The sequence below is a fragment of the Coenobita brevimanus genome, chromosome 23 (genome assembly GCF_032717465.1).
Source record: "Coenobita brevimanus isolate Jiangsu-jjx chromosome 23, ASM3271746v2, whole genome shotgun sequence".
NCBI classification, from domain to species: Eukaryota; Metazoa; Arthropoda; class Malacostraca; order Decapoda; family Coenobitidae; genus Coenobita; species Coenobita brevimanus.
In genome coordinates this window covers 37,757,372-37,783,729 of record NC_136976.1, presented here as the reverse complement: position 1 = coordinate 37,783,729, position 26,358 = coordinate 37,757,372, and the positions used below count along the sequence as shown (strand labels likewise).

The following is a 26,358-nucleotide window of genomic DNA, read 5'->3' as shown; positions in this document are numbered from 1 at the left end:
GTGTCCTGGTTCTTCGGTTCGATCCGTCCCCGCTAGTGGTCTCTACAAAGCACCTGTACCGTCAAATCAGAGTCCGTCATCACTTACACCACTCGCTATCACCAAGCTGTCCGTAAACACTCCTATGACATCTTTCAAGCACTCGACATGCCTTCAACCCTACCATCTGCCAACATTACCATCACCTCCCCTAACTTGCGCATGCTCACCTTCCTCAATGACAGTGATTTCATTATGGATCAATTCTCTCTGGCCTTCAGCCGTTCTTGGGTTCATCCAACAGTTGTGTTTCCCCCTGTGGTTATCGCTTTCATCGGTTTTCTACTCATCATATGTGCAGTGCATTGTTGTGTCAGAAAAATGGAACGTCGACTCCAGGAAATCAGAGTCGCTACAGGCATAGTACGCCCTACACACGACGTAGAAACTCCCCGTACTTAGTGCCCTCACATTCAGTGACTACCAATGCCATCTGCCAATTAACCAAACTGTGAACTGAACTCTACCTACTAGAAAATGATGGTATTTCTTTAATGCATTACTGAGTGACAGTGTCTCCTACAGAAAATCCAAAAAAAAAAAAAAAATGAATGAAGAACAATAGAACTCTCATATCTACTCCTTGTTTATCATGTATCAAACTGTTATTGTGTAATTCTCATTATGTCTATGTATACCTTCGACCCTTACTGGACTCGTGCCTATTAATCCTTGTATATCTTATATGTATATATCCTTCTACTTCCCTCCCCTCAACATGGCCATGTCTCCCCTCCTGCCCCTGTATCATACTTATCCCTTGTACAAACCTCCCGGTCCTGCCTTACTACTGTAATCAAACACCATTTAACTCCTGGTGTCAGGAGACACCATCTCAGCTACCCGGGGGAGTAGTGTACCCCCTCCACAATATGTCTACCCCCGATGTATATATGTCCCCCCCCAATGCATACATGCCCCCACTAAAATTGCTGACCTAGCACGCTTTCCCACGCTTGAACGAAGGCGTTATTGCATCAGTTCTTAGCAGGCAGCCAAGACGGGCAGACTATTTTACTGTGAGCTTGTAATAAACTCCTTATCTAGCTGTTTGTACACGGAGTTTCTATCACCAAGGTATTGCAAGTTGCAGTGGGTCATCGTAGTGAAGGGTTAAGCAGCAATAATTTCCGGGTATTGGCCAATGTTTTAGTGTACGCACTTTTCCTTAGCTATATACTGTTTTGCTTTATAACTATCCACCGTTCCATGACACATAAAGAATTATGCAGGATATATTAAATTACATGGTGTAACAACGGCCACACACACCACAAAGCCAGCTAGGAGACAGGATGTGTGTGCTGGGCAATCCCCAGGTCCTGTCCTCCACCCTTAATGTTTTTTAACCAGACCTTTCCCCACTGACCGGGCTAATGTTTGGCCCGGCCTGCACTATAGGTGCAGGGAATTTTTGAACGAACGAACGAACAACGGCCATACCACGTTGAGTACACCGCTTCCCGTCCGATCAGCGAAATTAAGCAACGTTGGGTATGGTTAGTACTTGGATGGGTGACTGCCTGGGAACACCAGATGCTGTTGGCATAACGTTCTCCCTACGTGTCAAGTGGGGTTGGTGGAGGATTAGTGCCCCTCCCTGTAAAACAATGAACTCTAAGCCCTTGGCCACCCCGTTTGGGATACATGGCGTCTGGCAATGAATGAATGAAAAAAAAAAAGTAATAATTATTGTTATAAACTGATTTCTGGAACATATTTATGCCATTTTACTTTACCGTCTGTTTCGTGAGCTGAAGCTTTCGGTCATATTTAAAGTTACAATAACCGTGATTCTGGCAGAAAAGCGCAATACATTCTTATTCATCTAAATAAAGTCAATGTATGTGTGTGTGTGTGTGTGTGTGTGTGTGTGTGTGTGTGTGTGTGTGTGTGTGTGTGTTTCACGAGAACGGTAATAGATGTTGACGTAATTCTTCTTGCATTAGGTCGAGGTAAGTCCAGGGAGTGTCAAAAATACCAAACAAATAAAAAACAAATGGCGTCGCGATCGAGGCGACGGCGCGAAATTGTCCAAAACTGCAACATGTGAAATTATGTGAAAATAATTTTTTCGATTTCTGGGAAAAAATGGTTATTGTGGGCTCAATACGGTATGGAAACAATGGTATTTGCAAACATTTTTGATAGAAAGGCTATTAGTCAGTTCCGCAAATTTTTGCAGACAAGCACTTCTTTATAACAACCTAACCAAATTGCATACGAACAATCATTTGTACTATTTGTGTTGGTAGTATATCACTGGTCACCATCACAGATCATTCAGAGAGGCGAACTTATGATACTGAGGACTATCGGCCTCTTATGGTGTATTATATGTCTCTTAATTCCATCATTTTCATTCATATCCGACCCTAAAAGGATAGTTTTTCTCTCCAGGAATTGTACAAGGCAACACTTTTGTAATATGCAAAAAACATAGTTAAGGAAAAAGGCACCATGAATTCTATTATGTCAACAGTAATAGGACCCAAGGCTTGACCCATCACACGGCCAACATTTAACAATGCAGCTCCATCCCTGTTACACCTGTTCACTTTACTGAAGTTTTCTCTCACTGTCCCTCTCTCTTTTTCATTCTCCCCTCCCTTTTTCCTCTCCCCTTCCTTTTCCCTTCTCCTCTTTTTCTCTTCCTTTGCTCTCCCTTCACTTTCTCTCCCCCACCCCTTTTGTTTCTCCTCCCCATTCTCTTCCTCTTCCCCTTCCCCCTTTCTCTCCCCATTGACCCCCTCCCCTCCGTGTGTGCTTATTCTTTCCTTGTTCTGCTTCCCCATCTACTCTGTCCGTAGATCCAACGAAGAGGAAAATATAGACCTGCACTTAACTAATGAAATTACAGTATCATAATGCACTTTTGAAGAGTATTGTTTAAATAACCTTGCAACTACATTTATCCATTGCACTGACAGTCCTAAAAAATTCCAGAATCGGTCGAGTAATTTTTATTTTAATGCAATGAACAAAAGAACCAAAGATCATAAGCCCGCACAATTATTCTTTCCCAAGGGAATAATAAAATAGAGAGCAAAATTCAAGATCCGCTCGCTTCGAGATATCTGGCCACAGTGCGTTTAAATGAGTCATAGGCAGAGGACAATGCAGGTTAAGAAAGTCAGTTTCACAGTTGAGGTGCTGCATACATGAAGAACTCTTTGTGTTAGGGTTGGACAGAAAAGCGGTAAGAATGCGCTGCCAGACGGGAGTTACAGATATCTGTAACAGAGGAGGGATGGAAGCTGACACTGAAGGACAGTGACCACGGAAGTACCAACAGCCAAGAGGAAAAAGATGTTACAGTGTGGCGAAGAATGAGAGCTTGAAGAGAGCCAGTAAGAGGTGTGGAGTTGATGAAACGAAAAGGCTTTGACTCCACCTTGTTTAGATCACCTCCACCCACACACATGAGAGTTCTGCTCTCAAAGCCAACAGCTGTGTGGGCAAAGAAGGCACAGAGGTGGCTTAGCACAAGTAATCTCTTGGCAGCAAATTTTGAAATAAAGGTGATATGATCCTTCCATAATAGGTCCAAAGAGAATGGAACCCCAAGGATATTGAAAGAAAAAGAGAAGCTGAACCACATAGTATTCAGTATTGAGGATGCTCCCATGAAAGATATTGGCGAGTTGAAAATGAAGGAAGAGTTTCTGACGCACAAAATCAACAAAGTTCCTCAGCCAGAAATATGTGCCAATTCAGAAACCAGGTATACCATAGCTTCATCCCGTGATTGTTGAAGTAGCTGGCTGCTGTGATGAATGCTGTGAGAAGCGAGTGGAGATGTGAAGGATGGAGTCATTTAGGTATGAGTGGATAGGGCTACATGTGCAGCTGAGAGGATTACTGATGAAAATAAGCAAGTTGGTGACAGGACAAAACCCTGTGGAACACCATTATTGCCAACTCTAGAACAATAGAAGATACAGAACGACCAGAATGAAGCAAAACATGAAGGCACAGATAGAAGGATAGAAATCGACAGAGAGCAGTTTGAAATTTTAAGATTTGTGCCAAACTCAGTTGAAGGCCTCTGAAATCTTAAGTGCAATGGCAAGGCCCTCACCAGAGTCCCGAAAGGAGAATGGCCAGCAGTCAGAATGGAGAGACAGACAGTCAAATGGGCGCTCCTCGCGGAAGCCATAATGTCAGTGAGAAAGTTTATGACAGGAAATGTGCTTTAGATTTTTAATGTTATGGATAGATTCAAACTGTTTAGAAATACAAGACATTAAAGTAACTGGCCAATTGTTGAGAGCTGGGTACGGTCACTGTTCCTCGTGATGGGCGGGAAAGCAAACCAGAAACTAAGGCCAAGATGTTCACCAGGGTAGGGAGTCAGCAAAGAAGCTCAGTTCTTGAGAACAACAGGAGGTACCCCATCAGACCTGTGCACGTTATTATTGATGCCAGTGAGGGTAGAAAGTTTTATTTTAATTTTTTTAGTTTTATTGCCAAATTTTAAAATCAGACATGCGGAAGTTAGAACGGAGAGGAGAAGGAAGGCTGGTGCCAGAATCGTCCAAAATGGATGTAGATGAGAAAGTGGGCAAAGAGTTCTGCCTTCTTAGTAGAAGAAACAGTCACAGATCCATCGGAACGGAAAGAAAGATGGAAGAGGAAAATGTAATGTTATTAGGAAAGACTTTTGGCAAGTTGACAGAAGGAGCGGGAAGAATGTAAGCCGGAGAGTTCAGGGCATATAGAATGAATGAAATTAGTGTTAGTGCGATTTATTTATTTATTTTTTTTTTTCGAATTTGGTGTTCCTGACTTAATCAAAAGTTTCCGAGGCATATTAACACAGATACTGCACTGTAAGAACGGGCACATCATGACACCACCTACTTTGCCCTGATTCTTGTTTACCCTCAGGCGATTTTTACTCAGCTTTGGAAGGACTTTTCGAACTGTAGGGATTAGATAGAGCCTTTAGTGGCCCCTTCACGTTAGAGGTCTTTCTAATCCTGACTGGAATAAAATCGTGTGCTGATGGAAGATAAATGGAGTATACTTCATCGCAGTGAACGGGTTAAAATATATTTAAACTATCATGTGTCAAGTGCTAACAATACCGTAACAGAAAATGATGCCTGGTGGTGTAGTGGGTTAAGGCGTTCCAACCGGATGTGGGAACAGCGACTGGCCATTCTTGCTTTAAATATCTGGACCGAGCAGCCAAGACCCGGGCGCCTACGCTCCAGATACGGCTATAAAGATGTGACATCATATGAGAGAGAGAGAGAGAGAGAGAGAGAGAGAGAGAGAGAGAGAGAGAGAGAGAGATGCTCGTAAAGTGAATTCCAGGATGATTGGTTTACAACACCGTTAATACAGAACACTGGCTGGTGGACCCGTGAGCCGCGATGGCAGGAGCTTCAGAGTACTGCCAATCGCCTACACGAGGCTCATCAAGGCAGACATGGAGCTGCTGCGAAGGCCCGATATTCCCACCGACAACGACAGGCAACTGTCAAATTTACAATTCATGTCCTCTATACAGTTGTAGATTCACCTCCTTTGCTTCACTCTTGCCATTTGTGGCTAATATTTCTACTTTGAGAGAAGCTTGCCTTTTTTTTTTTTTTTTATGTGATTGAAATTATACATTACCGAGGCAAGTGACAGACACGCCCAAAATGTGGAATTGCCGCAATGGAACAGCAGGTCAACTTTTGACCCTGACTGAGGTATGAACCGAGCCGAGTGAATGTCGACATGAATACTGGGTGAGCCGAACAAGCAGGACCCGGTAGTGCCGAGTCCATCTTCGTAATCGACTCCACCAGTCCAGCCAGGGGTATAGTCCGGGACAAAAGTTCACCTAATATTCCACTGAGTTTACACTCGGACGTGTCCGTCATTTTCCTCCGTAATATTAACATCATAACTCGGAGAATCATTTATACAAATACACAAAGCCTTTCTTAGCTTAAGGAAAAGTAGCCAACAGGGGAAAGTGACACGCAGGGGATTTCAATTATTAGACGAACCTTTGTCCACAACTGTGTAAGTTGACATTTTGAGGATAGATTTAGCTATGCAGCGCGTTATGTGATGGTACAGTTTTATGCCGGTAATTTTGATCTGATTCCTGGAAAAGAAAAATAGTAAGAGTTGCTACACAGCGCACTGACCCTTTCTCTGCTTTCGACTCATTTTGGGTCATATATTGAGACAAGTGTGTTTTCAACAGTTGATTTGCTTTAATTTCAATGAGAAAAAACAACATGGTAAGCTTTACCAGGATAGTATGGATTCCACGACAATCACTCTAACAACGCTTATGGTAATGGTTCCTGCATTTTCAACATGTTATGCTACATTGGCCAAGCATGAAACTCGCCAAGGGTTTCATGATAATCGTTCTGATAATGTTTATGTTAACCCACTGATCTTGCGGACGTCGTCTTTATTTTGTTCTTGTCATCTCCTGACGACTTTATTCAGTTTAGTACACTTTTCCAACTGGAGGTGTTACATAGCCTTTGTAAACCAGACGCCTTTCCTAAATGGCATGAAATTGTCTGGTAGCAGCAGGAATTTATTAAAAGGAGGTCACCCGGATTCTTGGTTAGCACTGCAGACAAACACACAAAGATGCGAACTTGCACGACACAAGAATGCGGTCGACATTTTTTTTTTTTTTTCTGAAAGCACATTCCAAAATACTGTAACAACTCTTGCTTTAGAATTTTGTTGGTATCTCTCACTATTCTAACATGATATATATCCCATAAGTGCCCAGTGTGCTCAATATAGGATGGAACCGGGCATTTTCAAAATTAAATAAAGAAGGGAACCCTGGGGAAGGGACCTATGAGCTTCCCGACTATGAGCCGACAGGTGGAGGGCGGTACACCTAGCACCCTTCCAGCAATATCCCCCGGACAGGAACTCCACAGAGAGAGAGAGAGAGAGAGAGATGAAAGCGGAAAGAAATGTGATGATGTGAAGGTTGTAGGTGGTAGATTATTAACACATGAAGTAAGGACCAGTTGGAAAGAATATTTTGAAAGCCTGATGAATGAGAATAGAGAAAGCAGAGTGGATGTAAACATGATTAATTTGAGGGGGGAGGGTGCAGAGAAGGAATGCCGTGCCAGATGACACTCGCACAGGTGAAGAACGCTGTGAAGCGGCTGAAAAATGGGAAAGCAGCTGGGGTTGATGAGGCGTATGCAGAGATGATTAAGTGTAGTGGAGAGGGTGGAATGAAATGCTTGATGGAGATATGTAAGAAGGCATGGATGAGTGAAACTGTACCAGCAAAGTGGAAAAAGGCAGTGATTGTACCCCTGTACAAAAATAAAGGTGAGAGAAGCGCGTGCAAGAATTATCGTGGCATAAGTTTACTGAGTGTGGTAGGGAAGGAAAACGGAAGAGTTATTATAGAGAAAGTAAGAGAGATATCAGAAGTCCTAGTGAGTGATGCACAGGGTGGCTTTTGGAGTGGCAAAGGATGTGTGGATCAAATATTATCAGTGCGAATGACCATAAGGTGTTTATGGCATTCATGGATCTGGAAAAAGGCTACGACAAAGTAGACAGAGAGGGATTGAGGAAAGTTTTGCGCATGTACGGTGTAGATGGTAAGCTGCCAGGTGCCGTCAAGAGTTTTTATGATGGTAGTGACACATTTGTAAGGGTTAATGGGCATCTAAGTGAATGGTTCACGATCGGTGTGGGCGTGCGACGAGGTTGTGTGATGTCCCCATGGTTGTTCAATATATTTATGGATGGGGTGATGAGAGAAATAAAAACACGAGTAATGGAGAGTGGGATGGCGTTGGTAATGAATGGAGATGGAATGGAATATCTCAAATTTGTTGTATGCTGATGATGCAGTACTGCTTGCAAATACCGGGCAAGAACTTGGTAGGCTAGTGCAAAGTTTTTTTTTTTTTTTGTGAGGAAGAAGGAACCAAAGGCCACGAGCCTGCAATAACTGTTCCCTCCTACAGAGAAACAAAATACAAGAGAGAGCCAAATTCAAGATCCAATTATTTCGAGATGCCTGGACACACTGTTTGAAAGACTGGAGATCATAGGAAGCAGGAAACGCAGACAGAGGGAGACAATTCCAGAGTTGACCTGTTGCATAAATGAAGGACTGGGAGTAACGGTTAACTCTTGTATTAGAGTTGGACAGAAAAGGGATGAGAGTTTGCTGCTAGACGGGTGCAACGCAAGCTCGTCGTAGAGGTGGAGGAATACATGCAGACAGTTCAGAGGAGCAGTGACCATTGAAGTAGCGATAGAAAAGAGATAAAGATGCAACAGTGCGGCGAAGAGACAGAGGTTGAAGGGAGTCAATAGGAGGAGAGTTAATGAGATGAAAAGCCTTTGACTCCACCCTGTTGAGAAGAGCTGTATGCGGGAACCTCCCCACACATGAGATTTGTACTCGACACGGGCGGATAAAACCCGTGTATAGAGTCAACAATTGTGAAGGGGTAAAGAAGGAATGGAGTCGGCTTAGCACACCTAATCTCTTAGAAGCAGATTTTACAAGAGATGTAATATGATCTTTCAAAGACAAGTCCCGAGTAAATGAAACCCCAAGCAAGTTCAAGGATGATGCAGGATTAAGCTGAATATAATTAAACATTAGTGGGTACACCTGTGGAAGATTTTGTCGGGTTGATAGGTGTAAGAACTGAGTCTTTGATGCATTAAGAACAACATGATTATTTTTACCCCAGTCAGAGATACGAGCCAAGTCAGACATTAGGTGTGCCATAGCCTCATCCCCTGTTTGCTGAAGTAACTGCTGAGATGGACATTGCGGGAACCGAATGGAAAGGTGAAAGGTGGAGTCATCAGTGTATGAGTGGATAGGGTTAGATGTACAGCTTAGAAGGTCATTCATGAATAAAAGGAAGAGAGTTGGTGATAGGACAGAGCCCTGAGGAACACCACTGTTGATAGACGATGGCTGTCTACAACAGCGGCTATAGAACGACCAGAAAGGAAGCTAGAAATGAAGGCACAGATAGAAGGATAGAAACCGTAAGAGGGCAGTTTGGAAATTAAAGATTTATGCCAGACTCAATCGAAAGCCTTTGAGATGTCAAATGCAATAGCAAAGCATTCGCCAAAGTCCCAAAAGGAGGATGACCAGGAGTCTGAAAGGTAGGTGAGATCGCCAGAGGAGTGTCCCTGACGGAACCCATACTGACGATCAGAAAGAAAGTTGTGATAGGAAAGATGCTTTAAAATTTTTCTATTATGAATTGACTCAAAAACTTTTGAGATACAGGATGTTAAAGCAGTTGGACGATAGTTAGTTCATGATCTTACTTCATAGGATCACTTTTATGCATGGTCATGGAGAGTGAGGTTGTGTGCTGCTGACCTCTCCTCTAGCTTCCTAGGGCTTCCTCACCAGCAATTAGCTTTTTTTTTTCACCCTTCTGGTGTGCGTTAGGCTAGCTAGATTTTCACTTTCCTCCCCTTTCTGTTAGTTTGGAACAGTAGGTGTCTGTTCCTGTGTACTGAGATTACCTTTGCTTGCTCCCAACGGAGGGTCTCCCCCACTGATCGGCCTGGGGCGGGAATTAACACGGTCGGGCCTCCCTGGAGTGGTTTGAGAGGGCAATTTCAGCCTTAGGTGTTTGGTCCCAGTGTGTTTTGTCCCTTGCTCGTTTTCGTCCTTCTTCCCACTTCCCCCGTTAGGGGGGGATGGTTACTATGTCGGACGCCCCTGCTAAGGTGGTCCTGATGAACCTAGGACTGTACCAAGGACTGACCGCCCCCTGACTGAACGGCCCCAGACTCGTACCGATCTGGACATTAGTGTAAATAATGCAGTTTGTAACGCTCCATGCTCTCGGTTCCACACCCTTGAGCAGTATCAATCCTTTCATCATCAAGAAAGTGATTGATTACTGTGCTGGGGAGGTGGAACAGGTGAAAAAACTTGCAAATGGAGACCTCCTCATCAAAACCTTCAACTCCTCCCAGGTAAAAGATTTGATGAAACTTCGTAAGTTCCATGAATATGATGTCAAGCCGAAGATCCTGCACGCCATGAATTCCTGCAAAGGTGTTATCACCTGCAGGGATCTTATGGTTATGGAAGAGGACGAGATCATACGGGAACTTGCTCAACAGGACGTAATCAATGCCCGATTTATAACTAGATTTTCTGAAGGCATGAGGACGAAGACTGCCACTATTGTCTTGACTTTTGGAAAAGTTTTCTCTCCCAGACCATGTCAAAGTTGGATGCGAAATTGTTAACGTAAGGCCTTATATCCCTAATCCACTTCCTTGTCTAAGATGTCAATTGTATGGGCATGGTGATAAGACTTGTCAGGCTTCCCAGTCAGTGTGTGGCAAATGTGGAACACAGGGACATGATGCTGAACGCTGCACATCAGAGATGGTACGTTGTTTTCACTGCAAGGGCGCACACTCCACTTCCTCTAGGGATTGTCCCAAGTGGAAGGAGGAGAAGGAGGTCTGTGTAGTGAAAGCAACTGAGGGCATTTCCTACTACGAAGCTAGGAAAAAGGTGAAGGAGTTGCATGCAACTCCCACGCCAAATAGGTCCTATGCTTCGGCGGTAATGTACCGTCCCGTGATGTGTTCTGTTGAAACACAGACTGACCCTGAACCTGTTCCTCTTGACACACACTCTACCTCTCCATCTGAGCCTCCTATCCAATCCACCTCTCAAACTGACACCCCTGTTGCACCATACTACTCTCAGGCTGCTGCTGCCTCTCAGTCAGTAAAGCCTAAACAGAAGTCTGACAACTCTAGTAAGAGTAAAATGACCACCCTTATGAAACAGCTACGTCCTCATGTCCTTCCAGCTCCTGGTCCAGCAAGGGAGAGAAGAGTTAGCTCTTCCTCGGGGGGCTCTGGGAACCTAGTTATTGATGAACAACATATGGAGGTTTCCGTTAGTAAGCACTGGGATAGGTCCCCCGGTAGCCACTCATCTGGTGGCGGGTGGCATAAAAAAGCAAAGCACACTGGCCCCTCTCATAAATCTTAAACCGCCACATTCACTGTGTTACAATGGAATTGTAGGACTCTTGGGAATAAAGTCCACAATATAGCAATTTTGCTATCAATACACAGGCCAGACGTTGTTTGTTTACAGGAGATGTGCCTGGTGGATCACCCTGATCCTTCACAGTTCAAACACTACCATTCGTATAGAAGATATGATGATCACGGAGTTGCCATATACATACACAAATCATACCCACAAACAGAAGTGGTTCTAAATTTTACTTTGGAAGCTGTCACGTGCAGAGCAAAATTTAATAACACGTATCTGTCTATTTGTTCTATCTACTGTCCTCTTCGTGGTCCCATGGATGGTGATGCTTTCACTTCCCTAACCCATCAACTTCCGGGTCGAAAATTAATTTTAGGCGATTTTAACGCCCATCACTGTCAGTGAGGAAGCTTGAGGAGTGATGGTAGGGGGGAGCAAATAGCCGACCTAATATTACAGTCAAACCTCTGTGTTCTAAACAATGGTAGAGCGACTCGTGTAGGTGACCGCACTGGGAACATGTCATGTATAGATCTGTCCTTGTCATCTCCCAATATACACACTAACATCTCTTGGGACCCGTATGATGACTCGATGGGTAGCGAGTATTTTCCAATCTTTCTTTCTAATACACGCGACGATTCTCGGCCTCCTCCATCATCTAAATTTAACTTTAAGAAAGCAGATTGGGGGTACTACTCAAGGGTCGCCAATCTAGATATATTGGGAGATAACATTGATGAAAAAGTTGCACAACTACAGACTTCCATTATACACGCAGCTGAGGCTGCTATTTCCAAGACATCTACAATTCCAAACAAGCGTTGAGTTTCGTGGTGGACACCAGATTGCTGACAAGCACTCACAAAGTGCAATACGAGATACAGGATTTTTGAGAAACAGCCAACAGAATCAAACTTTATTGCCTACAAAGCAGCTAAGGCTGAGGCAAGGAGGACAATTAAAGTGGCAAAACGGAATAACTGGCGTAGTTTTGTGTCCACAGTGAATCGCTCCACCCCACTAAGTCAGGTCTGGTCCACCATAAATGTACTAAACAACAAGTACACCCGGTCACTGATCACCACACTTGAGGTGGCCGGGAATGTCACTGACGATCCCGTAGACATTGCCAATACTATTGCCGACCATTTTGCCCAGGTAAGCAGCTCAGCCAGCTATGATCCTCGATTTCTCCACCATAAGCGTATGGCTGAGCGCAAAATTTTGACTTTGCCACTGAAGATGGAGATACCAGCTACAACTCCGAATTTACATTAGATGAACTTCTCCTTGCCCTTAAATCCTGTAAAGGCTCCAGTCCTGGTCCATCCACCATTATGTACAGTATGATTCAGCATCTTACTCAGGCCAACCTGAGTAAGCTGTTAGCAGTGTACAATGAGATTTGGGCGTCTCGCACGTTCCCAAACTCATGGCACTATGCACACGTCATACCGATACCTCGCCGAGATGGTCGCCTTACGAGTCCCAGTTCATTTCGACCTATTGCGCTGACTAACTGTCTATGTAAGGTCTTTGAACGTATGGTTAACCCCTTAACTGTGGGGCATCACTATCGTGACGCTTGGGAGCAAGGGATCATACCGCGGGGCGTCGCTTTTGTGATTCTGTGTTATTTTGAATTCACCCGGGCTTCCAAGTGGGGGCTTGTACAGTATCATCTATCAGTACTGCCAATGTCCAACACTAGTCAGCACTCCTAATTTCATCTGTACTCCCATCCATTGTTGACAATTTAGCCATTTCTCCCCGTTCTTGACTCCCCTCCCTACCCCCCCTCCATTACCCTATCCTCTCGCCTGCCCGGCCGTGCTACGCTAAGTAAATCTTCCCTGGAATTTTTCACTGATTTCATCCATTGAAATAAGCCCTATACCCTATTCTTATACCAAATAATATATGCAAGAAAGAAATAAGGTAAGTGAGAGTGCCATACACCTGGAATTGGCTAATTATCACCTGACAACACCTCACGTGCACTCGTTCGCTAATTTTCGCTGTTTATTTCCCCTTGAAATATGCCGTATAATCTATTTTCGTAATAAATATACATATAAGGAGGGAAGGGAGAAGCCTAAGTGATATTTACATTCACCTGGAACTACCTAATTTATAATGTATTGTCTAGATTTCCTGCCAATCATTTCACTGCTATATATTAGCTGTGTCAAGAGGCTAACGTTGGCAGTAATGCATTTCCCTAGGTAGGCCACCACCCCGGCCCACCCTTATCAGTTCACTCTCATCTTCCAATGTGGAGGTAAGTCTGTTCGCTCTTGCTAGCTTCAGGGACTTTTCACCCCCATGCAAAGGGCCCTGTGACCTTTACCCCCTACTAAACCTCGTGTGGAAAGAGGTAAAGGGCTGACAATTGATAAAAGAGTGACTACGATCTTTCTATTGAGTAAAACAGTGCAAGTGGAATTGTAAATAATGTGTAAATAATGTGTAAACAGCAAGTGAAAGTAATGAATGTAAATATACGTGAACAATGGAAAATAGTTTTATAAGTTACTTCAAGTGACAGTGCATAACACAGTGTAAATAAAATAGAAATGTAAATAACGTAAATAAAATAGAGAACGTAAATAGAAATGTAAATGAGTAGTATTATAAGAATACGAGTATATACCCTAGGAGTAATGGAAGTGAAAGTTTCACTCTAGCATGTCTGAATACTATGAGTTATGAGAGTGAAGGTGAAAGTGACATTCACTCTCAATGCTAGTATACAGGACGAGAAAGTGAATGCTACGTATTTTACTGAAAGAAATTGAATCCCTGCAGTGACAATAAACTAATACTACTGAAGGAAACTTATGGATAAAGACTGTAGATATATATAAGTGTTATATAGTAATAGAAATATAAAGTGTGAGGGGTTTTATGAATAATAAATGACAGAGTACCAAGAGCGAACTAGCGCAAGTGCGACGGTCAGACGCGCTCGTAATTTTCATTGCTTTCACAGTGGGTTTTTTTTTTAGAGTATGGATCCCAAACTACTTGAAAATCATAGAGTAGTGTTTATAGTGTTAATATCTGGCTGTGGTAATCATATTACGGGTTGTCGGGATGTGTAAAGTGGAGACTTCGTTACCTAACTTCAGAGGTCTCCATAAGTCCTACGGTACCCGAAGAAGGCTCAACAAACATTCCAGGAGAAAGCTGAAGGTATGTGCCATAAGCATATTTAATTTTAATATTCTAGGACTAATAACTGATTTTTGGCAAATATTTTTTGAGAGTCTGCCGGAGCCCGAATAACCCCCGCGGCACACGCAAAACATTGGTAAACATGCCCGCGGTGTAGGGGTTAATAAAAGGTTACTTTTTGTTTTAGAGTCAAAGGGTGTGTTAAATGATCAACAGAGTGGATTCCGTAAATACAGGTCCACTTTGGATCATTTAGTGCACCTGGAGCATTGCATAGCCGAGGCTTTTGCCAATCGCGAATTCATGATAGGAATTTTTCTGGATATTCATAAGGCTTATGATATGACCTGGCGAAACAGAATACTATGTAAACTCTACACTTATGGTTTAAGAGGTAATTTGCCCATTTTCCTTCAGAACTTCCTTACTGACAGAACGTTTTCTGTCAGGTTACCCTGTAATGTAACTTCGGACATATTTGTCCAAGAGAACGGGGTACCACAAGGAAGTGTGCTTAGCCCTACTTTGTTCAGCATTGCCATTAATGACATTCTGTCGTCTGCTTCCGTCCCCAGGACGATTAGATACTCACTTTATGCTGATGACTGTGCAGTGTGGCACTCTTCCCGCAATGCACAGTCCTCGGCAGAGCAGATTCAACTGGCACTTGAATCTGTTCAGCGTTGGGCCCTGGAGTGGGGATTTAAATTTTCCGTCCCTAAGTGTGTCGGTGTTGTTTTTACTCGTAAACTTAACGTACCTCCTTTGCATTTGACTTTAGACAATCAGCCGATACCTTTTCAAAATTCAGTAAGATTCCTGGGTCTACATTTTGACAGTAGGCTCAGTTGGAGAACACACATTAATCATTTGCTTGTTTCTTGTAGTAAAAAAGTAAACGTCCTCAAGTTTCTTTCCGATAAATCGTGAGGAGCAGACAGAACGTCGTTATTGATGGTGTATAAGTCCCTTATCCGTTCTAAGCTTGACTATGGCTCACAAGTGTATGGGTCGGCATCGGATGCTGTACTCCGTAGACTTGATGTGCATCAGAACGTGTGCTTGCGTATATGTCTCGGAGCCCTTTGATGTACTCGTGTGGAGCGGTTGGAAATGGAGGCTAATGTGCCTCCCCTCCGTTTACGACGTGACCACCTGCTATTTTCTTACGGTATCACCACCCACTGTAAACGCTCACTTGGCCTTCCAACTTGTCTGATCCTCCTACAGTGGGAATACCTGCTGTATGCGGCCCTCAAGCCGGTGGCTGTGAGGCTTCACTTCCTCTGTGAGGTGTTAGGGTACGACCTTTCTAATGGGGATCAGGTTTTAACATCAAAAATAGCGCCCTGGGAGTCTCTTCCTACCACATTTAATACTGACTGGCTCCCCGTTGCAAAGTACAAGGCGCCGGAGGTGGAGGTACGACAGTTGTTCTGGATGATCCTCATTAGACACCTAGCATCATTCCACTTGTACACCGATGGCTCTAAGACGGATGAATGTGTGGGTGCGAGTGTGTGGTCTACGGAGTGCCGCATCCGTTTTCGCTTGCCCCTACCCCCCCATACGTCTGTATTCACTGCCGAATTATTTGCCATAGATCAAGCTATAGACTTTGCTTTGCGTTCAGATCACGACAGTTTTGTCATTTTTTCGGACTCTAAGTCAGCCCTTCTGGCAATTCATTCATGTAGGACTGATTCACATGAGGTCCTGGGCCGCATTATCAATAAGCTGCACACGTGTGCTAAATCCTTCTCTCTGATCTGGGTGCCTGGTCATTGTGGTATTTACGGCAATAAGCAGGCTGACGTATTAGGTAAATCGGCTGCAGAACTCGAGGAGACTTGGGACGTTCCTCGTGAGCTACAGTCTAGTCTCTCTTTCGGAAAGAAATCAATTAATCTTCTGTGGCAAAGTCAGTGGACCGACCTGGCAATTTCATCTGTCAAAAGGACCATATGTGACTGGTCCAGTTCCTCCCGAGGAAACAGACGGGAGGAGGTCGCTTTAGCCCGCCTCCGCATGAATTCCACCCTAATAACACATATGTTACCATATATTAACAGACAATTTCCACCGCATTGTACCACCTGTGACGCAGTGTTATCTATTAGTCACATCCTTTTGTACTGCAGTAGGTATGCTGGGGAACGTACCTCTCTGGCTGCCTACTGTAGGACAAATGCGCTCCCTTTCACACTTGATTCTGTCTTGGGTGATGAGGACGTTGGTGTGACTAATAAATTGAAGACTTTCCTGAAAGAGACCAGATTACTCAGAGATCTGTGATTTATTTTATGAACTTGGTTGTGGTTTCCTTATTATATATATATATATATATATATATATATATATATATATATATATATATATATATATATATATATATATATATATAGGGATATGGTTCCTGTACATATGTAAATACGTCAATACACTTTTATATATTTGTGAACTGCAGGAGGTTACATTTATATAAATGTGTATTTTTTTTTTTCTTTCTTTTGTTCAGGACCAGTAAATTTGTAATTATTCCTTTTATTTTTTTTATTTTTTTAATATATCAATTTGATAAGCATTTGATTATTTTGTAGTAGAATAGTAATGAGTTTACATGTGATGTATAGATGGAAGTATTTGTACTGGTACTATCCATGTATACTGATGTATTCTTTATTACTTATTATGTTTCATAATCATGAATAATAACTTAATATTGGTATGAAATAGATGCAAATATTTCATATTATTATTTTGGCTTTCATGATTATCGATTCTTGCTGGCCCAATGCCCCTTCAGGGTGATGACTAAAAAAAAAAAAAAAGAAGAAGGTTGGGAATGGTAACCCTTCTTTGGGACTGGCTGAATGAGAGCAAACTTTCAGCAAGAAGGAAAGGTACAAGTTGATAGACAAAGGCGAAAGTGTTTGCCTAGGCAGGGTGTAAGCACAGAAGCACGGTACTTGAGAACAACAGAAGGGACTCCATCAGGCCTATATGCCTTGTTAGTATTGAGACCTGAGATGGCAGAATATACTTCAGCTGAAGAAATTTTAATGTCAGCCATGAGGAAGTCAGAGGGGGAAAGTGATGGAGGAACAGCACCGGAATTATCTAAGGTGGAATTGGAGGAGAAAGTCTGAGCGAAGAGATCTGCTTTATCAGTAGAAGAAATAGCTACAAAGCCATCAGAGTAGAAAAGAGGAGGGAAGGATGATGAGGTAAAGTTGTTAGAAAGGTTTTTGGCAAGGTGCCAGAAGGAGCGAGAAGAATTCGAGTTGGGGAGTTGAGAGCATTTAGTATGGATGAAATTATTTTTAGCAGAGCAAAGAACAGACTTAGCATGATTCCGGGCAGAAATGTATAAAAGATGTGATTCAGGAGTGGGTTGGCTCCGGTACCTTTTATAGGTCCTCTCCTTATTGCGGACAGCATTAGAACAAGCATGATTAAACCAAGGCTTTCTTGCATTAGTCAAAGGGTATGAGAAAGGAATGTATGCTTCCATGCCCGAGAGAATAACCTCCGTAATGCGCAAGGCACACTCAGATGGCTCCCGGCCATGGAAACAATAATCATTCCAGGGAAAATCAAAGAAGTACTGCCTGAGGGGCTCCCATTCCGCAGCTCCAAAGTGCCACAGACGACGTTTCTTTGGAAGGTCCAAAGGCTGTACTGGAGCAACAGGACAGGTTAAGGTGATAAGGTTGTGATCGGAGGAGCCCAACGGAGAGAAAAGATTAACAGTGTAAGCATAGGGATTAGTTGTGAGGAAGAGATCAAGTATGTTGGAGCTCTCTCCAAGATGGTCTGGGATACGGGTAGGGTGCTGTACAAGCTGCTCTAGGTCACTAAGGATAGAAAAGGTGGAGGCTTGTTCACCAGGTGGATCAGCGAAAGGAGAGGAGAGCCAAAGGTGGTGGTGGACATTGAAATCTCCTAGAATGGAGATTTCAGAGAAAGAAGAAATGGATAGAATGTGTTCCATTGTAGAAGTAAGATAGTCAAAGAATTTTTGATAGTCAGTAGAATTAGGAGACAAGTAAACAGCACAGTTATATTTAGTCAGAGAGTGACAGGAAAGCCGAAGCCAGAGTGTAGAGAATTCAGAAGAATCGAGTTCAGGAACACGAGAGCAAGATAAGTCATTGCGTATATATACACAACCACCACCTTTGGCTTTGAAATTAATGTAGAAAAAGTAGGAGGATACAGAAAAGGGTTTGCTGTCAGTTGCCTCAGACAGCTGAGTCTCAGTTAGGAAAAGAAGGTGAGGTTTAGAGTAGGAGAGGTGGTGCTCAACAGAGCAGGAGTTGGAGGACAGGCCTCAAATGCTGTAGAAATGAAGAAGAAGTGAGTCAGACAGTGGTTCCAGGTAGCTCGAGTCGTCACCAGGAGAGGGGCGGATGGTGGGGGCATTTATGGTCCCCCCCCCCGACCATAAATGTAGAAAAAAGTAAAGTGATGGTTACTGAGAGAGCAGGTGACTCCCAGTGCAATGTCACAGTGAATGGAAAGAGACTGGAATTGGTAAAAGAGTTCAAATACCTGGGTACAGTTATAGAAAAGAGAGGAAAATTTGCAAAAGAAGTGGAAAGTAGAGTGACACAAGGAAGAAAAGTAGCTGGTGCAATGGAGGCTTGAGTGTAGCAGCTTACCATGAAAGAATGTTAGTGCCAAACTTTAACATATGGATGTGAGACTATGGTGTGGCATGAAAATGAAAAGTCAAGAGTAAAGAGCAGTGGAGATGGGACTCCTGAGGAAAGTAAATGGTGTATAGAAGGTGGATAGGATACGAAATAATGTGATTCGTGAAAGATAAGGAATGATGAAGTCGGTGGACACCAGAATCGAAGAGAGTGTACTGAGATGGTATGGTCATGTGGAACGAATGGATAACAACAGAGTGGTGAAAAAGGTATACCTAAGCGAATTTGAAGGAGGGAGGAGACGAGGTAGGCCAAGGAGAAGGTGGAGAGATATGGTGGATGAGTGTGTGAGGAAGAGAGTTTGGAAGTCGGTAAGGCTAAGGAACTGACAAGAGATCGAGCTGGCAAGATGAATGTTGTGAGAAGTGCATGATCGGGGATCTGGCACCCTTTTTTAACGTGGCAGCATTCGGATTGACTCTGTCGGATACGTTTGTGTGTAGCTACAGAACGTGGTGCATGTTTTTGGCGTATCCGATAGAGCCAGGATTCCGGGGGCTTGAGTGATGAGTGAATGGAACCAATTGGATTGGGCAAATTTGGGCTGTCTGGGCATTGCTACTCCTCACCCTGCCCTAGGGTGGGAAAGGATGTCCGAATGATGATGATGATGATGATGATGATATAGATAGACAGGTAGATAGATAAACACAGATAGACAGATAGATAGATAGATATAGATATGGCACGTCAGGGTAGTAACATCACTGACGGCAACTCATATCTCAATTACGACGATTCAACAAACAGCTGTACTCGTTATCAAGCTAAAAGAGACTAAAAGCAAGGTTTTAGGCCAAGAGAACTCAGTCATTTCAAAATGAAATTTGCTAAGCAGATACAGATATGGAATACAAACATGAATTCATACTAAGATCTAAATACACAAGCAGTAAGCAAAATACTTAAAGATTATCAGGTCAAAAAGAACACAAAAATCTCCAAAACGTGGTGACTGACACTGGGTCCAGGATACCGGGCAACTGAGGCTGCAGTACTCGTCACCAACACAATCTGTGTCCAGGCCTGTACACACCAGGTCAGACCGGCGGAACTAGAGTGGACAGGTGCAGACGTCACCCGTCCCATAGCCACCACTCACCCCGCTGCAAAATATAGTAGACCCTCTTTTTTTTGCGACATTTTGTCCATGTCTTCAAATCCCATATTCCATTTTTTTCTTTTAAATAACAGAACGGATGAAGGAAAAACAAATAAATAAAAAAATTCAGATTTCACAACTAGTGTTGCAAATCACATTTCAGACAAAGACAACACGTGATGTGGGGAATCCCCAAGCCAATTTACTGTGTCTGGTCTCCCATTCAAAGATAACAAGGAACCCTGTGTAATATTTTCTTCATCACACTCTTTCTCAGACTTGTCTTAGTACTTAGTAACAGATTATCTTTTCCTGGAAGGTGAAGAACGGTGTGAAACGGCTGAAAAATGGGAAAGCAGCTGCGGTTGATGAGGTATATGCAGAGATGCTTAATTTTAGCGGAGAGAGTGGAATGAAGTGCTTGTTGGAGATATGTAAGAAGGCATGGATAAGTGAAACTTTGCCTGCAGAGTGGAAAAAGGCTGTGATTGTACCCCTGTACAAAAATAAAGGTGAGCGAAGTGAGTGCAAGAATTATCGTGGCATAAGTTTATTGAGTTTGGTAGGGAAGGTATCTGGAATTACTGTTATAGAGAAAGTATGAGAGATATCAGAAATCCTAGTGAGTGATGAACAGGGTGGCTTTAGGAGTGGCAGAATATGTGTGGATCAGGTATTTGCAGTGAGAAAGATAATGGGGAAGGCTTGTGAGAAGGACCATAAGGTGTTTATGGCATTCATGGATCTGGAAAAAGGCTACGACAAAGCAGACAGAGAGGGATTGTGGAAGGTTTTGCGCATGTACGGTGTAGGTGGTAAACTGCTCGGTGCTGTCAAGAGTTTTTATGATGGAAGAGAAGCATGTGTAAGGGTTAATGGTCATCTAAGTGAATGGTTCACGATCGGTGTGGGCGTGCGACAAATGTTGTGATGTCCCCATGGTTGTTCAATATATACAGTATATGGATGGGATGATGAGAGAAGTAAAAAGATCAGTAAAGGAGAGAGGGATGGCGCTGGTAATGAATGGTGATGGATGGAATATCTCAAATTTGTTGTATGCTGATGATGCAGTGCTGCTCGCAAGTACCGGACAAGAACTTGGTATGCTAGTGCAGAGTCTTGCTTATGTCTGTGAGCGTCGTGCCTTGAGAGTAAATGTAGAAAAAGGTAAAGTGATGGTTATTGAGAGAGAAGGTGACTCCCAGTGTGATGTCACAGTGAATGAAGAGAGACTGGAATTGGTGAGAGAGTTCAAATACTTGGGTACAGTGATAGAAAAGAGAGGAAAATGTGCAAAAGAACTTGAAAGTAGAGTGACACAAGGAAGAAAAGTAGCTGGTGCAATGAAGGCCTTGATAAAAAACAGAGACTTGAGTGTTGGAGCTGCACGAGGCTTACTTGAGGGAGTGTTAGTGCCAACTTTAACATATGGGTGTGAGCCTATGGTATGGCATGGAAATGAAAAGTCAAGAGTAAGAGCAGTGAAGATGGAACTGCTGAGGAATGTATGTGGAGTACAGAGGGTTGATACTAGATAGGATACGAAATGATGTGATTGGTGAAAGGTGTGGAGAGATGAAGTTGGTGGACACCAGAATCGAAGAGAGTGTCCTGAGATAGTATGGTCATGTGGAAAGAATTAATAACAATAGAGTGGTGAAAAAGGTATACCTAAACGAATTTGAAGGAGGGAGGAGGCGACGTAGGCCAAGGAGAACATGGAGAGATATGGTGGATGAGTGTGTGAGGAAGAGAGTTTGGAAGTCGGTGAGGCTAAGGAACTGACAAGAGATCGAGCTGGCTGGATGAATGTTGTGAGGAGAAGTGCATGATCGGGGATCTGGCACCCTTTTTTAACGTGGCAGCATTCGGATTGACTCTGTCGGATACGTTTGTGTGTAGCTACAGAACGTGGTGCATGTTTTTGGCGTATCCAATAGAGCCAGGATTCCGGGGACTTGAATGGTGAGTGAATGGAAGTGTGGCCTATTTGGAGTGGGCAAATTTGTGCTGTCTGGACATTGCTACTCCTCACCCTGCCCTTGGATGGGAAAGGAGGTCCGGATGATGATGATGATGACGATGTACTTTTACTCAATGTTTTACAGATATTGGAGAAGGATGGCTATGACAGGATTTCATTTGCTTAAAATAATAAAACTTTTCAAGATCACTTTGATTTAATCTATATATGAAGTGTAGATGGAAGCCTTTACCATTTTATACAGCTTTGGTAAGGGCTGGAATGATAAGGTCAGTCCTTTTTGGAACTGTTACAGATTGTGATTAATTTCAGCTCTTACTGACGTTGATGTTTTAATTCTTACCTGTGTATTGCATTCTCAGCCTCTATGCTGAGCCGATATGCATTTCTGGATGGTCTCGCAGCATAATAAATTCTTGAATTGAATAAATCAAACCAATTATCAACTAAAACAATACACTGATGGATGAACAGAAGGGACATTTGATGTCACATTTGGGGAGAGAGGGAAGTTGAGTCAGTCTCACTGCCCCCTTGGGCTGACCTGTGTATGGGCCTTGGTCGTGGAGGAGTAAGTCAGAATAATACGCGATTTCTGTTATGTACTCTATTATATGAAACTTGGAGATTAGGCATAATGCTTACCAGATCTGATGTTAACAAAAGGATGGTTAGGAATGCTTAGGAATATAAAATGACTAAGAAGCTCAAAACTGTGCACTGAATATCGTATCTACAATGACTAACGTAGGAAGACCCACTGAGCAAATGTGAGAGGGGGACAAGTCTGAGGAAGGAGGTGAATGTGTGAGTTGAGGGTTATATAGGCAACTATTCTTATCTTTAATGTGAATCGGGGTCAGGTGTTTGATGTATAAATATAACGACTCTAGAATTTTAAGATCTTCAGAGTTTCTAACATTCATTTAAATATGAAAGACTTTAATAGAGAAACAATGATCTGAATTAGGCGAATATGAACGAACAGATGAATTAGAGTGAAGACTAAAGTATGTATTAGTTCGGGTGGAGCGACCCTTATGTTCGGCGACTTTATACAGTAGGTAAGATTTCGCTTTGTTTCACCAATATACCGAACTTTACACTTTGGAGATGTGAACTGGTAAACAATATTGAATATAAGTTTGTTGGTAGTTTACTTTTGTACTTGAAGAACAAACCATGGTAAAAGAATTTAATATGATGTTAAATATTGTCTATCTATCTATCTATCTCTAGCCAGACGCCATATTCCGGGAGGGGTGGCCGTTTGTCTTTGGGTTAGTTGTTTTACGGGGAGGGACACTAACCCTCCGCCAACCCACGTGTTGACACATAGGGAACACGTATGGGTTGGTTATATGGTTACCACCCAGCGCTGAAATGGTTTCCTAGCTTTCCTGGTTGTAGTGAAGATCTATAAGCCGGTGTCATCTGCGTAGTCAGGCTTGGGGATGGGGTTGAACCGGAGGAGGTGAATGAGAAGACAGTATAGATAGATAAAGAAGAAGAAGAGATAATAGACCAAACCAACAACAGCATCCCTCACATGGGCGTTGAGCTGCCCTTGCCGGTGCTTCTGAAGCTGATTAATTCATAATAAGGAAGTTTGTGTAACAGCTAACAAATTTGTAGGGTAATGAAGAAAGACAAGGCATGAATTTCTTGCCAAGAAACTTCCCTGTATCCTCTTTAATAACAAACATTGGAAATACCTTTTTTCGGGAGAAAAACTCTGCCAGGAACTTACCTTCTTGGTCGATAGTTTTCCAGTCAGAGTGTAATGCTAGGTGAAATTAGGCTCGACTTCTCGTTCCTATTTCACCTAACGTGGACCGGGGTCCTCTTTCGAGACCGGAGCTAGTGCAATAAAGAGAGGCAGGACACAAAAACTCTAGGCAACAACCTTTACACATATATTACCACAGTCAGACACAAGACAAATCAGCAGATATTACAACACAATATATAGCAATATAAAACCTTATCTAGGATATGAGTATCTCGCAGGATACTTGCTTCCCTGATACTAATGACAACACAAACAATCCTAATGTATCAGGAGTGCAGTAAATAGAGGCGCGCGCGCGGGGGCGCGGGAGGTTTTTTTTTTTTTTTTTTTTTTTTTCCTGGCCTATCAACCATTGGGGCCGAAGCCCCTGGTTATTAAGGCCATGTATATATATATATATATATATATATATATATATATATATATATATATATATATATATGTATATACATTTAAATATATATACATATATATACAAACATATATATATATACATACACACACACACACACATACACACACACACAAACACACACACACACACACACACACACACACACACACACTTCCATGCATACATACAGACACATTTTCATGCAAACGTACATATATATATAATAATTTTACTCTTATTTATTTATTTTTTTATTTTTATTTTTTTTAATTTTTTCTTGGTTTTATATTTTTAATACCTTATAATATAAAGACAAACTAATCTAAAGACCCTAAAACTAATCACCTAATAGACAAATCGCTAACCTATACTAAATCCTACAGAGACAAATAGCTAGACCTACACTAATGGGAAAAATACCTCGACTAACAGAACACCATCGACTGCAGATATGTAATGCCTTTCTACATGACATACCCGCACTCATCACCTGGTGACTGTCAGTCGAGGCACAACCTAATATAGGGGACATCAATATATGAAAGGGAACCAGACGAGTCAGGAACATTTCCATATACGTCAGCTGTCGTCCCTAATTAGAACAACTTAAGCAAGATAATATAATGTATTTACATAATTTGTACAAAAAGTGAAGAACCTCGCCCAGCAGACCACCATCGACTGCAAGTGCCCAATACCTTCCTATATTGCACACTTGCACTCATCAGCTGGTGACTGTCAGGCGAGGAACTTGACTTAATGTAGGGGACATCTATATTAGAAATAGATCGGTGGGAGGAGGAACTATTTAAAATATGTCAACTGTCAACCCTAATTAATATTACAATATATACATATTTACTGTTCATAAAAACCATAACCACGCAGTAAAAAAGTCACATCACTCTGATCAGTCCGGTCTCTCTCAAGAAAGCCATCAATTTATCAGTCATAACAATGTCCCCATCACCCAGGATGGTGGAAAGGGTGAAGGGGACGTCTACTGCGCCGCAGTAATTTATAAGTGAAGCACGTTCACGAATAAATCGCCGACAGCGCAGGATGATATGACTAATAGATAACACCGCATTACAGATGTCACAGTGCGGTGGGAAGCGTCTTTCCATATATGGTTTTATGTGGGTTAAAATGGTGGCATTAAGCCGTAACCGTGCCAACACTTTTTCTTCTAGGCGACTGGGACGGTTGGCAGTGTCCCAGTCGCCCAGGTACGGCTTACAAGTTGGAATATTTAGTCTGGTCCACTGACCTTGCCACAGAAGATTTATTGATTTCTTTCCGAGAGATAGACTCGACCATAGATCACGAGGAACGTCCCAAGTCTCCTCGAGCTCCACAGCCGACTTTGCAAGTAAGTCAGCCTGCTCATTGCCGTAGATACGACAATGACCAGGCACCCAGATCAGCGTGAATGACTTGTTGCATGAATGCAACTTATTAACGATGTGGCCCTGGATCTCATGAGAGTCCGTAGTGCAAGATGCAATTGCCTGAAGGGCTGATTTTGAATCTGAAAATATGACAAATGAGTCATGCCTAGAATTGAGAGCATAGTCTATGGCTTTGTCAATAGCAAAAAGTTCTGAAGTAAACACAGATGTATGAGTCGGCAACCGATACCTGAGGGCACATTCAGTCGACCACACACTTGCACCCAGACATTCACTCGACTTGGAGCCGTCGGTGTACAACTGATGGGACCCCAAGTGAGGGGGTTGAGTCTCACTAGGAGGAGATAGGGGAGGTGCGGGGAGTGACTTGTGACGGCTAGGGGAAAGTTATGGTAATACTGGAAGGCGACAGATATTAGCCGTGAAGTTTATATGGTTTCCACTAGCCAAAATACTTTGGTAATTGATTTTATCCTTGATTTACACTTACTTGAGATATGGGAGTGAGAGCGGGTGGTAAGCAAGATTTATTGGTAGCGTGGGGGAAGGAGAGAATACTATTAATACTTCCGTTCACAATATTCCTTCACAGTAATGGGAGTATGTCTTTATAGGCACAGGCTTATTAATTGTATAACAGAGATGTCACTCACACGTATAGTCAATCAGATCTTGTTCCACACTCTCGTCCTTTAACTTCTC

At 42.7% G+C, this 26,358-nt stretch overlaps 1 pseudogene; it reads left to right on the top strand.

The window, feature by feature from the left end:
- Positions 1-1,468: 1,468 nt before the first annotated feature.
- On the top strand, positions 1,469-1,587 carry LOC145393125 (5S ribosomal RNA; annotated as a pseudogene).
- Positions 1,588-26,358: the final 24,771 nt, after the last annotated feature.